We start from the raw sequence: 14,312 nt of genomic DNA, 5'->3' as shown, positions 1-14,312 counted from the left end.
CTGTGTCCAGGCGTTTCGTAACCTGGTCATAGAAAGAGACTAGGGTGGTCAGGCACGATCTGCCCGCCACAAACCCATGCTGGTTTCCCCTCAGCATAATTTGTCCTGCCGGGCTCTCACAAATGTGAGCCTTGATAATTTTTTCAAATACTTTACCAAGGATGGAGGTGAGACTGACCGGCCTATAGTTGCCCGGGTCCTCCTTCCTCCCCTTTTTGAAAATGGGGACCACGTTAGCTCTTTTCCAGTCCTCCGGGACTTGGCCTGTGCGCCACGAGCATTCGAATATTCCCGCCAGTGGCTCTGCAATGACGTCGGCCAGTGCCTTCAGTACCCTCGGATGGAGCCCATCCGGGCCTGCCGACTTAAAGGCATCCAGTTCTTCCAAGTGACTCTGCACCACCTCAGGATCTACGTATGGAAGTCTGGTGCCTTGCTGCTGCCTCTCTACAACCCCAGTGAGAGACTTGTCATGCCCCTCGCTTAGGAACACTGAGGCAAAGAACTCGTTAAGGAGTTCAGCCTTGTCCCCCCTATCTGTCACCAATTGCTTCTGCCCATTTAGCAGGGGTCCTTTACTTGGGTTGCCATCCTCAGCTCCATGGTAGCTTTGGCCCGCCTAAATGCCTCCCTACAAGCACGAGCAGAGGAGGTATATTCATCTTTAGTGATCTCACCCTGTTTCCACTTTTTATGTGCTCCCCTTTTGGCCCTTAGGCTGCCCTGGATTTCTCTGGTCAGCCATGGAAGCCTCCTGGCCCCTTTCCCTCTTTTGCCTCGCTCGGGGATCGTCTTGCTTTGTGCCCAAAGGATCGTTTGCTTTAGGCACAGCCACCCTTCTTGGGCACCCATCCCATCAAAACTTCTACTCTGCAGTGCTTCCTTGACTAATCGCCTGAGTGCAATGAGATCAGCTTTCCTAAAGTCTAGCACTTTCACCCTACTAGTTACCTTACCCACTCGCCGTCTTATGTTGAATTCTATTATAAGGTGATCACTGTCTCCCAGATAGCTACCGATCTGGAGGTCCCCTATCATGTCATCTCCCGTTGCCAATACCAGATCCAGTATGGCATTCCCCCTAGTGGGACCATACACCTCCTGTGTCAGGTGGAGGTCCTGTACACAAGTTAGAAACCTATGTGAGCGATGGGACCTTGCTGTCTGCGTCTCCCAGCAGATGTCCGGGTAGTTTAGGTCCCCCATGACTACCGCCTCTTTAGCTTTTATGGTCTCCGAGAGTTGCCTCAGGAGCCCCGCATCTATTTCTTCCCCTTGGTGTGGGGGTCTGTAACAGACCCCTACCACCAAATCCCTTTCTCCTTGCCCCCCATGTAGCCTAACCCACAATCCTTCTACTTTCTCAGCCTCGGATTCTGTCTTGATGAGGGTTGATGTATATTGCTCACTGACATAAAGTGCAAACCCCCCCCCCTTTCTTCCCCGACCTGTCCTTTCTATACAATCTATAGCCCTCAATATGTACCGCCCAGTCATGGGATGAATCCCACCAGGTCTCTGTTAGCCCCACTAAGTCATAGGTGTTTAGTGCAAGCAGGAGCGCTAGTTCATCCTGCTTGTTCCCCATGCTCCTAGCATTAGTATATAGGCACTTGAGCCCTGCGACTGGTGCCTTTGCTGCCCCCCTGCTCCGAGTCCCAAGGGGCCCTTTGTTTCTTACCTTCTTGTTTCTTACCTGTTCTGTAGTGCTGGCCTCCCCAAGGCTTTCAGGTTTCCAATGTTCTCCTTCTTCAGGCTGGGCTGTCCTTGTGGGTGCCACATGGTTTGGTGGTCCACAGCTTCCCCTGCCCTCGTACTCCCCTCCCCCCGATGAGCCTAGTTTAAAGCACGCCGGAGGAGATCCGCCAACCTAGAAGAAAACACACGCTTACCTTTGGGGGACAGGTGAAGCCCATCCCAGCTGAGCATGTCCCTCGTCGTGATGTGCGGGTCATGGTCCAGGAAGCCGAAGCCTGCCTCGAGACACCACTGCCGAAGCCGCCAGTTGGTCTCTCTGATGCAGTTCTCCTGCCGTCTTCCTCGTCCGGTCACTGGTAGGATGGAAGAGAAAACTACCTGGGCACCGAACTCCTTCAGCACGCCGCCCAGAGCACAGTAGTCCGCCATCAAGTGATCGATTTCATCTGTATTTCCATAGCTTGTTAATGAGAATGCCATGGGATTCAGTCAAAAGCCTTGCTGTAGTCAAAGTATATCACATTCACTGTTCTTCTGCCATCAACAGAGCCCATCACCTTATCATAGAAAGAAATCAGGTTGTTCAGGTATGACCTGCTCTTGGTATATTCATGCTAGCTATTCCTGATCACCTTGTTCTCTTCTAAAGGCTTCACAATAGATTCTTTGAGGATCTGTTTGATGATTTTTCCATGCATTGATGTCAGGCTGACTGGTCTAATTCACTGGAGCCTCCTTCTTCTCTTTCTTAAGGGTGGGCACTATATTTGCCCTTTTCCAATGATCAGGGACTTTACCCAACCTCCATGAGTTCTCAAAGAGGAAAGTGACTAAAAATATGTTAACCAGTTCCTTCAATATCCTAGGGTGCATCCCATCCAGCCCTGCCAACTAGAAAGCATCTAGCTTCTCTAAGTAATCCATCACCTGTTCTTCTACTACACTAGGCTGTTTGTCTCCTTCCCTATCATTGCTGCCAACTACACTCATCAGATGGTAGCTGCCCTGCAAAAAGCATTTTAAAAAAAGCATTCAACCTTCTCTACCTCATCCATAACTAGATTGCCTTCTGTATTTTGAAAGGGACCTATGGTTTCTCTCATATTCCTTGTACTTTTGACATAATTTCAGAATACCTTTTTATTGCCTTTTATGTACCTTGCCAGCTGCATATCATAGTGTGCCTTGGTATTCCTAATTTTCTCTCTGCATGCCCATGTAATATTCTGATACTCTTCCCTAGACCAGGTTTCCCTTTTTTATAGGATTCCTTTTTGAGTTTCAACCCATTGAAGATGTTGCTGTCTAGCCAGGTTGGTTTCCTGTTACACTTCTCATTCTTCTATTGTATTGGGATACATTTCGCCTGCACTGTTAAAAGAGTTGCTTCCCAGGGGATCCTTCCATCCAGTTCCCTGAGTTACTTAAAGCCTGATTTTCTTCCAGTGTATTTATTCTGTGGCTCTCCTTCCTTCCTCCCATTAGGATATTGAACTCAATCATTTCATTGTCAGTGGGAGTGTTTACGCATTCATTAATGCACCTTTGATACTGCACATTTATACCTCTAATATGAGGTACTACATAAAGGCGCATTAGCCTGCACTAATGCACAGTAGCAAAGATGAAAGGTATTTTTGTAATGCTTAATGCACAGTAGACTAATTCTACTGTGCATTAGTGCAGTAGCACAGTTTTTGCCGTGGCATGCTAATGTGGAGGAGAATAGGCTACTATGCATTATGGCATCTCATTTAGATGCACTCCCTGTCACTCAAGTTGCTTTCCATCTTCACATTCTCAACCAATTCTTCTCTCTTTGTGAGTAGTAAGGCAAGAAGTAGAAGATAGGTCTATTGAAAGGCTCTGGGTAAAGTTCAGAGGGAAGAGCTGCAAGGGAGATGTCATGGTGGGCAGCTGCTATATCTATCTATCTATCTATCTATCTATCTATCTATCTATCTATCTATCTACAGACACAGTAGCCAACTGCCAGTCAAGAATGACGGGGGGAGGGGAGGGGAGGGGAGGGGAGGGGGCTGGGATGGAATGCTGCCACCTAAAGCCCCATGTTGCCACTGTTCTGCCTCTTACAGGGAGTGGGGTCCTTCCTCTGTCCGGCCCTCAGCGTGGCTTCGAAATCACGGTGGTGCTCCCCCACACTTGGAGCACTCTGATTGGCTGTTTCCGTAAGCCAATTAGAGTGAGAATAAAGCGTTACAGACAGACGGACAGACAGACAGACTTAGGCTTTTATAATATTAGAATAATATAAAATATACAGGGTGTTTACACAGTCCTTGTGTAATTTTAACTTTAATAACTTTGGATGTACACATGATAGAAGCAAACTGTAAATGGGGATTGAAAGCAGAATTCATTAAGTTTTTACAAAGTATAGTTCAAATTTCTAGACTTCAACATAACCGCCATCTTTTGCAGTTTATTACTCCCAGGTGCACCATTTGAATATGCTCCTGGGAGCAATCAACTTCAGAGCAATAAGCACCACCATTTATTCATGAGCAGCATGTACAGCCAGGTCAGAGCAGCCCCATCTGACAGGGGGTCCTGGGGGTCAGTCTGCCAGCCTGGGGATGCTCTCCCTGGCTAAACAAGTTGTGGAGCAGCTGACTGGCACACAAGGGAGCTTCAATGTGGAGCTAGTTAGCAGGCAGCACTATTTACAAGTACTATAGTGCTGCAAAGTAAATTAATGTACTTCAGCCTAATAGGGGCACACGTGTAGACACCAAGACATTTACTGTGCAGATACTTAGTCAATTGCACAGTAAACATTTAATGTAGATGTATCCTGAAAGGAACACACATAGTGATTGTAATAGGAGCTTTAACTCCTCATCTTCTTGTCATAGTTTAACTATGAAACCCTAATATCAGATTAGCATTTTATACATCTACTAGCAAAGTGCCCGTCAAGAATGACGGGTGGGTGGAGGGGATGGAGTGCTACCACCCACCGCCCCGTGTTGCTGCTGCCACTCTGCATCCAGCTGTGTACAATCCTGCCTCACTCTGTGTCCAGCCCCGTGTGCCCCCCCACATCTCAGACACACACGCACCCACACCCATACAGCCACGTCACAGAAACACCCAGTCATCCAACTACACATACTCCCAGTCTGCCACGTGCCACACACACACCCAACCACACACCACACACACACACCCAGTCACATGCCACACACCCATCCAGCCATCTAACCACACACACACCCAGGCAGCCACATGCCACACACCCACCCAACCACACACCCAGCCACATGCCATAAGCCTCACACACCCAGACACATGCTACATGCCACACACACATCTACCCACCCAGCCACATGCTACACCCACACCCACCCACATGCCACACCCACCCACCCAGCCACACACCACGTGCCCCCCCTCCCACATGGTCACAAGCCACGCTCCCCACAGTCACAAGCCATGCCTCCATATGGCTGGTGCCTGCAGCAAGGAGCACAGTCTGGCCCCACCTGCCTTTGCCCCGACCTCCACCTCTGCCTGTCCATCTGTCTTTCCTATGGCTCTGGGCCATGCATGCACAGTTGGCCTAGAGCATTACAGATAGACAGACGGAAGTGGTAAGGCTCTTATTATATTAGAATATTTCTTGTTTTCCTAACAAGGATAAGAGTGACTTATGTTTATAAAGATTGACATTTCATTGATTCTAATTAGACTTTGAAATACTTGTGTTCAGTTGAAATAGGCAAATGAGTGAGTTTCTACCTCAAGTGATTTTTTGGTTATGCTGCATTTCTTACTAAAGCAGATACTTAAAATTTTTAAATGAAATCTTAAAAATAGACTACTGCACATAGTTGATAATGCAACATTTTCTCTCTGTTCTTGACAGCATATTTAAGAAAGAGTTCAGGAAATGTTTCAACAAGGCAGTAGCCTCTCTCATCCAACCTGTTCTAAACATAACCCTTATTCTTTCCTAAAACTCTGAGTTAAGTTTCTGGAAGTCCACTTGAAATACCTTTGTGTTTGAAACTGCAAGATCTCACCGTATGCTACTCTCCCTCCTTTCAAATAAAACTCCCAATAGTTTCAACTACCTACAAATTGCACCACATAAGCTGTTAGATACTTATACCTTTTTATATTACATGTTTCAGTGCCAGGTTTTTCAAGTGCTCAGTCTCCACATTCAAGGTCAAATTTTCATAAGTTCCCAGAACACCGGATGTTTCTTGAAAATCTAGCCATCAATGTTACAGCTGAAACTGCTGGGCATCAAATATTTCTGGAAGTCTGGCCCTTACACTCATACCTAAATGGGATCTGAACACTTGAAAATCTAATCCTACTTGGGTACTGACTGCTTGAAAAATCTGGCTTTATCCTCAGCTGTGCACAGAGGCCCAATGGGTACAGGTGTTTTTAGATACCCTTAAAGTATGAAAATATTGCCAGCGCATAACTGATGACAGAAACATCCAGATTCCCTTCTTTCTCAGTTAAGCACAGGGTAGGTCATTGCATTTTTTAAAGAAGTGTGTAAACATATAGACAGATCATCTTGCTTCATAGATTGGAAAGAAAATAATTATGTGTACACATTTGATTTTTTTTACAAACACATCTGTACGCTCGCCAAATATCTCCCCAGCTCAGCAGGAAGGAAAAATAACATAGCATGGATTTTTGGTAGCAGAAGGGTATAGGAGCAGGAGGGCTCTGTGACTTAAAACATATCACAGCTCATGCATAAAAAACAGACACACATCACAGGACACAAAAAAGAAAAACATGTGGACACTTCTCTTATGTAACAATACAGATACAAGATATTAGTTTATAAACAAAAATTATATTGAAACTGCATTGGCATGTATTTAGCTTTAAAAGAAATAAAAAACCTGTTTGGTTTTTTTTCTAGCTAGAAGGTAGTTTTACATTTCAGTAAACCAACCATGAATGACAGATGAAGCCACCAGGAGGCAGTATTGTCACTGTACAAGTAGATTGTCAGACTTTTCCGTTCCTTTTGCTGTATGTCCTCAGAAAATTGAAAAGCAGAGTGTAGTGGTACTGTATGCAGGTCAACTCCCAAATAAGCACATCAAAGTGCAGCAAATATATCACATACAGATCTTTAGAGGCTGATGTATTTTGTACCTATCTTGAATAGTATTGAAAACATTTCCAATAAAAGTGATGAACCACTTTGCAAGTGACCCAAGACTAAAACTTTTTTTTGGTACAGCATCCCCTTCATCTGTCTTATATCCTAATCAGATACAACCTTGATATAATGAAAGCAGAGGTCACACTGAACAAACTAGCACTTCATGTGCTCAGAAAAAAGCTCCTTTGTGAAGGAGAAATTACAGTTTTCTATGGAGTGATTATTCTTTTTTTAAAAGCACAAACCACTGTGTAAAACAAATACTGAGTTAGCCGAGTTAATGTAATTTCTCCTTTGGTGATTTAATGCAATTTCTCCTTTGGATGACATAACCATTTAAATCTGGTTTAATTTTTTTAGGGGGGTGGGGGGGCTGGGGGGTGTTATTTTTCCAAGGCTTTACCTATCAGCCTTGTTGTCTAATGACTCCTAGAAAGCAACAGTGACACATATTGTGCATTTCACAGAAGTCAGAAATCCAAAGTACATAAGTCTGGCTAATAGACCATGCTATTATTATACAGTGTTTCATTACAATTCTAAATTATGTACAGAATAAGATTCATTTGTACCAGGCAAATGTTGCCAGAATCAATTTTGTAACATAGTAAACAATCCTTTAGCACCCAAAAAAAAAGACTGGATGAACTAGTGGGTTTCTTATATCTATTATTTTGAAGCAATTAATTCAAAACATGTGATTCTCAATCTGACAGTGCTGCAGCTGGTGCAGACATAAGCTTTATCATGGAACTTTTACATTTGCTTTTTTTGGTAATTTTGAAAAAGCCCCTGTAAATTTGGTAAACTGAAAGAATCTAGCACATTTCACACTTCAGAAATTAATGTTGACATGATTTTCACTGAGAAAAGTATAATCTAGGTAAAAACTGCAAATGATGTCACAAGCAAACTTTACTCCTAAAACTGTCTGTACCTTCAGCATTTTCCTTTTTAGTATGTATTTCACAAAACAAGCTTGCACTTAAGATTACAGTCCCACAACATTTGTCTTTTGTTGCACCTTTCTCCATGCATGCACCTCAAGTTAATGTTAGTAGGAGTTGTTCAAATAACCACTCACAGCACTCAACAAAAATAACCCAGTGAGGTCTGTTGAAATTCTGAAGCTGAAGAATATTTATAGCATAAAAAACCATAACTGGAAAATTTGTTGCATATCTTTTTTTGAATGATTTGGTTCACAACATGGGTTAGAACGATTTTGGGGAAAGAATATCAAACTTCTAAACAACTGATACTCTCTTCAGAGCAGATTTATTTAAAGTGATTTATGTATTCCATATCAACAGGCAGTTCTTAGACAATATTAGGGAAAATGGTTGCTATTGGGGTCACCCACTGAGACTGCCAGAGAGGAATACTAGTCCAGGTGGCATAGGGCTAGCTTAGGACTTCAAAGATCTGGATTCAGTCCTCTGACACAGACTTCTTTTTTAACCTTGGGAAAGCCCTCTGTATCTCAATTTCTCATCTGTAGAATAGTTCTCTAACTTCCTCATGGCATTATAAAGGTAACTGCATCCATGGATATGATGCTTGGTAATAAGGACTCATGATAGTAGCTAACATTGTCTTCAGAATAGTCCTAAAACCTAATCAGAATAATCACAAACCGGAACATACATTTCTTATGGCTGATCAATAGGGATGTGCGAAGCTTCAGGTGCTGATTCGATTTGGAGGAGATTCGGTCTGATTCGGCGGGCAAATCTCCAAATCCGAATCGAATCAGGAGAACAACAAAAAGGTCTGAATTGATTTGAAGCTCTCTGAATCAATTCAGAAAATATTCGGAGTACTTCAGGGATTCGGGCAGTCCCCACTGGCTGCTGCAGGGAGCTGGACCCGGACTCCATGCAGGTAAGCAAGGGGGGGGGGGGCGCTGGAGGACGGTAGAGGGGACCATGGTGGGACCCACATCAGGCCCCATCCCCTGCCTGCTCCTCCAGCTCCCCTGAGCACCTGGCAACCCCCGCCCGCTCTCCCAGCCTCACCATGGCTGCCCCGCCCAGCCCCAGCTCCTGGTTCTTTAAAAAATTAACCCCCAATTTACCGGATACTGCCAGGCAGGGGGTGATCCCTGCTGTACCCCACTGCCCTACACTCCCACGAGCCCACATCCCCTGCCCACTCTCCCCCCCCCCCCCCAGGCCCAGGGCTGCCCTGCCTGGCCCCAGCTCCCAGTTCTTTTTTTTGAAAAAAACCCCTGCATTCACTGGCTGTTGCAGTGGCCATCAGGGCTTCTGTGGGTTTGTGTCAGAGCCTCCCACACAGAGTAAGGCACTGGGGGGCAGAGGGGATCGCCCCCCTCCACCCAGCAGGAGCAGGTGAGTCAGGGCTTTTATTTTTTATGTTTTTTAAAGAGCCAGGAGCTGGGGCTGGGGGGGGGGAGCAATCATGGCGGCGGGGCTGGGAGAGTGGGTGGGGGATGGCGGCTCGTGGCAGAGCCTCCCATGCAGTGCAGGGCAATGGGGTCAGGAGGGATTGCCCCCCCACCTGGCAGCAGCTGGTGAGTGAGTTTTTTTTTTTTTTTTTAAGAGCCAGGAGCTGGTACTGGGAGAGTGGGTAGGGGATGGGGGCTTGTGGCAGAGTCCCGCACACAGCACGGGGCAGTGGGGGACAGTGGGGATTGCCCCCCACCACCTGGCAGCATCTGGTGAGTACCGGGCGTTTCTTTTTTAAAGAGCAGGAAGGCTGGGGCCAGACAGGGCAGCCATTGATGGGGCTGGGAGAGCGGGCGGGAGATGGGCCCTCTTTGGAGCTTTGGCTGATTCGGCGGTGGCCTAATCTCTGAATCAGATTCGGCTGAATCAATTCAGGATAGTGATTCGAATCACCAAATTGAATCACTGTCCCCCGAATTGGCTGAATCCGAAGTGAATACTAGCCACTTTGCAAAGGTCTACTGATCAACACAAAGAGTACTATTCTCCCTTTTTATACCATGGAGCTAAAATGCAATACCAGTTACAAGAAATAATTAAGATCATGTCTTTTCATCTTTATTTCAATGAGTTATGAAAATATAAATCCACATTTTGTGTTGCGCTTAAACTTATTTGATATAAATGAATCATTAAGTGAATTGTGTTTACAAACTCATCCCTGTCCTAAAGAGTGCATGGTCTAAAAGACAAGCATAAATAAGGTTGGAATTATTTTGCCACCATAACAGTCTAAGAAATATGAGAGGCATATTCGTGGGTTGGGACAGACTTAGGCAAGCTTTTGAATGCAGTGCGTTCTTCTTCAGCTAAAGAAAAAAACATCCTGAGCAGTCAGAGCTATATATCATCTTGGTGGAACTAGAATGAGAATCATTCTGACCTATGACTTTGATACAAATGTTTGGCAGTGTAGGAAAAAAGTTATTATTATAATAAGTCTCTGATTAAATAGTTTTTCTATATCAAGTCTGTTTATGTTTTTTGATATCAAGGACAGCAATAGCAATATTCTTCAAGCATGAAGAAGAAGGTACAGTATTCAAAAGCTTGTCTAAGTCTATCTCAACCCTTCAGTTGGTCCAATAAATGATACAACCCACCAAAAACTTGCCTCTTGCAATCATAAGACAAAATACACTGTAAGACCAAAGGCTTACCTAAAGCAGGGGAGGGGACCTGTTCCAGCTGCAGGCCAGAATGATCCACCCCAGGTTGGAGGTAGATAGGAAGGCAGATGCCAGGATCCTGCTGATGTCACTGCTTGTCTTCCCAGCTGCATGGGGAAAGGGCCTGCAGCCAGCATTGGTCCCCAGAGCAGCAGAGAAAGAGAAGGTATCCCATACCACCAAATGCTGATCAAGCTGTGTGTCCATGGGCTGGATCCAAAGATTCTGTGGGCTGGATCCAGCCCATGGGCCAAAGACTGCCAATCCCTGACAGAGAGTTGTAAGAATACACATGTGTTCCTTTCCTGTATTAACAAGGGTTGGTGTTCATGCAAGAAAGGGGTGCTAACAATGAGACTGAAGTAGAGGCCTTCCAAAAACTTGCCACTGCTGACCTAAAGTGCAGAAAGCTTAAGTAGCATTGAAGTAGAAAACCAGTTGATTACAGACTTCTTTTATTTGTAAACTGCCAAGCATACGTATCAAAGCCATGTAGGTCAGAGCAGTTCTTGATTGAGTTCCACCAAGATGACATGTTGCTGAGACAGTGGTTGGCAGGACATGTTTTCTGAACCATCTATAAATGAGCTATAAATGAAACAGTTGATAGAGGGCAGCTACGCCCATTTCTAGAAAGCACCAACTCTGACCAAAAGAAACTAACCTAATGTCAAAGTGAGAGAATCTACCAGTTTTCCTCTACATCAAAGCCCACTGAGGTTGGGACTGAAGTCCATGGGAGTGGGTTACAACTTTTAATAATATAAGGGTGATTCTGGAGTAAATAGGCTGGATTTGACAGTCATTCAGAACAATACTGCAGCATGGCTTTAGGGGGCATCATGCTGCCGCAAGCTTCTTCATTCCAATAAAAGTTTATATTATTAAACTTTTGATTTATTAGAATGCATCATCTCACCTCAATTCTAAAGATTGATAATAATAATATGCAACTTATGCGAGGAGGAAGTTATGAATGTTTTGCAGCTTTCATGTATTACTACTTACATTCACCATTTGGGCAGAGAATTTCAACACCAACAGTTGCTCTCATCTATTTATTTACACCACTCTAACAACATGTAAGCACAATCAGATGCACCGTTTAATTATACTAAGTCTCTTGGACTCTTATTAAAGTACAGAACCGCAATTGTTCTTTGTATACACCAGAAAGAGAATACAATATGTACTTACTATTAATGTCTGACTATTCTTTTCCACTTCTTAACCACAGCATTATTCAGTTCTATAGCCAAAGAAAGAATTGGGAGGATGTGCATTTAACTCACGAAATATCCAAAAGGTTACAGAGCTATTGTTTTGTCTGAGAAGGCACAACACAAAAATGAGATCAAAACCTGCATCTCTGAACATTAACTCATCTATAGATTTGCAGGCTGTTAATCATGTAGAAAAGATGAGGATTTAAAATATAATTGTTCTTCTGTTTAAATCTCTCTAGAAAACCTAACCCTGAAGACTATAGAGGCACGGATATTTCATTGTCCTATAGACATTCAGGAAATAGACAATAAGAAAAATGTGTAGGATTTTTTTCCTAATCTGTTTAGAATGTTTTACTCTACAGGAGGAGTTGATAAAATTTCCCAGGAGTGTCACTTAGATTAGAAACAAAAGGTATTAAGGGCATTGCTATATAATACTTCTCTCTTGTACACTACTGAAATTATGTACAGAGGTAGCATATCGCCTGAAAACAGAAAAATAAGTAGCCTATTGTAATAACTAGGCTCAGGGGACTTACTCTCAGGTTCATTTTTTAAACAAAAAAGTATGCCAACAAACCGTAGAATTTACGTTTTGTTCTCAGAGAAAAAACTGCTGCCTAGTGACCGTATAAAGAGATATATGATGTGCGTCACACTTTCTTTAATATACTCACCTGCAAAATGGGTATAATAGTATTAGATGAGATTCTCAGGCCTTGTAATTCTTATTATGTGTAAAATGCTTTATATTTCAAGAGGGAAGCTACATAAATGCTAAGACTATTTTTTATTCATAGAACAACAGAAAAGTAGGGCTGGAAGGGACCACAGGAGGTCACCTAGTCTAACCCCCAGCCCAAGGCAAGATTATCCCTAGCCAAACCTATAGTGTATATGCCAGGGGAGGGTGATTATTTTGGGCGGAGGGCAGCTTACTGAGTTTTAGTAAGCTGTTGATGGCTTCATTGGTAACCCTTCCCCTTGATGGATGCCCCATTCCCAGTTGCCATCTTGTGAGTGGAAGTCCCGCCCCCTAACCCCTGACTTCTGCCACCAGAAGTACTCCTTTCAGCAAGAGGTTTTGCCATCTCAGAACCAGAAAAATACCAAATTATATTCTAAAAAGTGAACATCTACAACATTCATTAATTTGGTTTCAAAAAATATTTTTGTCCTGATTTACAAATGTGTGTGCGTATAGAGGTGCATAGAGATGATTGCACAATAGCTGAAAATGAAGTTTTACTCTTGTATATTGTGGGGTTGGGTATAGGTTTGTGGGGGTCTGTCGGTGTGGGGTGAGGGTGCATGTGGGTGTGTGTGTGGATATGTGGAGTGTGGGTGGATATGGGGTTTGTGGGGTGAATGGGTGCCTGGGATGTGTGAAGGGATGTGGGTGGGGAGGTCTGCGTGTATCGGGGGTGTGGATGCATGTGTATAGTGGAGTGTCTGTGTGGGACCCAGCCTATGAACACACACTGCCCCTGCCTGCAGACACACACACACTCCCTGCCTGCACACACACACACACACACACACACACTTCCAGCCTGCATACACACACACACTCTCCCTTCCTGCATACACACACACACTCTCCCTGCCTGCATACATACACACACACACACACACACACACACACACACATACAGTCCCTGCCTGCATACACCCCTCTCCTCCTCACCCCCCCATAATGGCGTGTCCTCATGCTCTCTGGTCCGGCAATACAGCTGGCAGACACGTGGCGCTGGAGCAAGGCCCTGTGGGCTGGATAGAATGACCTGGCAGGCTGAATCCAGCCCACAGGCTGCATTTTGACTGGCCCTGGTTTACTCTATGCCATTGGGTTCCAGGGATGGGGTACTCACTCAGACCTCCATACCTTTGGGGTTCTGTCCTCGTGTCACCATTCAGCGGAGACTGGTGGGGTGGTAAACAGCTTTATCTTTATTAGGAACAGGATTCAGCAACTCACGTGTTCACAACTTGCAGGGAGAACTACAAGTACCCACCACCAGAAACCACACCCACAGGGTAGCAGGGGGAGAGACTAGGTCATCCTACTGCTAGCCCCTTAAAGGTACATATACCACATCCCCCTTTTTTACTCTGGGAGCTCCCTCTTAAATAGTTGGATGTTCAACAGGTGCTACATTAACACAGAATGTTTCAGGATCGTGGAGCCAGAGGTTGCTAGCACTTGGTTCACTGGTGGGTCTATCCTTTACCGCTGTCCCATTATATAGTCCTTGTACTTCACAGACAATCTCACCACACGTCCACTCTTAGTTTGCGTACTGTTATCAGGTTCCTCTGTGGGTACTGGTGGATTCTCTGCAATGTGTTGAAACTCTTACTTGTGGTGGCCTGGTTTGTCTTCTGAAGTTTGTTCTGCTGCAGTCTCTTGAGGTACATCAATATGTTCTGCTGGTACTGATGAATAATCCTTTCTTAAGCATCTTCTGTTCCTCCTGCAGATGTTACTGCTGGGGGGGAGGGGGGGAGTTACTACATAGGAGCGTGGTTCATCCCTTTTTGCCATGATGGACTCTGGTGTCCAACCTGTACTTGTTTG

The sequence above is a fragment of the Alligator mississippiensis genome, chromosome 3, assembly GCF_030867095.1.
Source record: "Alligator mississippiensis isolate rAllMis1 chromosome 3, rAllMis1, whole genome shotgun sequence".
Lineage (NCBI taxonomy): Eukaryota > Metazoa > Chordata > Crocodylia > Alligatoridae > Alligator > Alligator mississippiensis.
The sequence above is the reverse complement of the archived record's forward strand: the minus strand, read 5'-3'. Positions refer to the sequence as shown.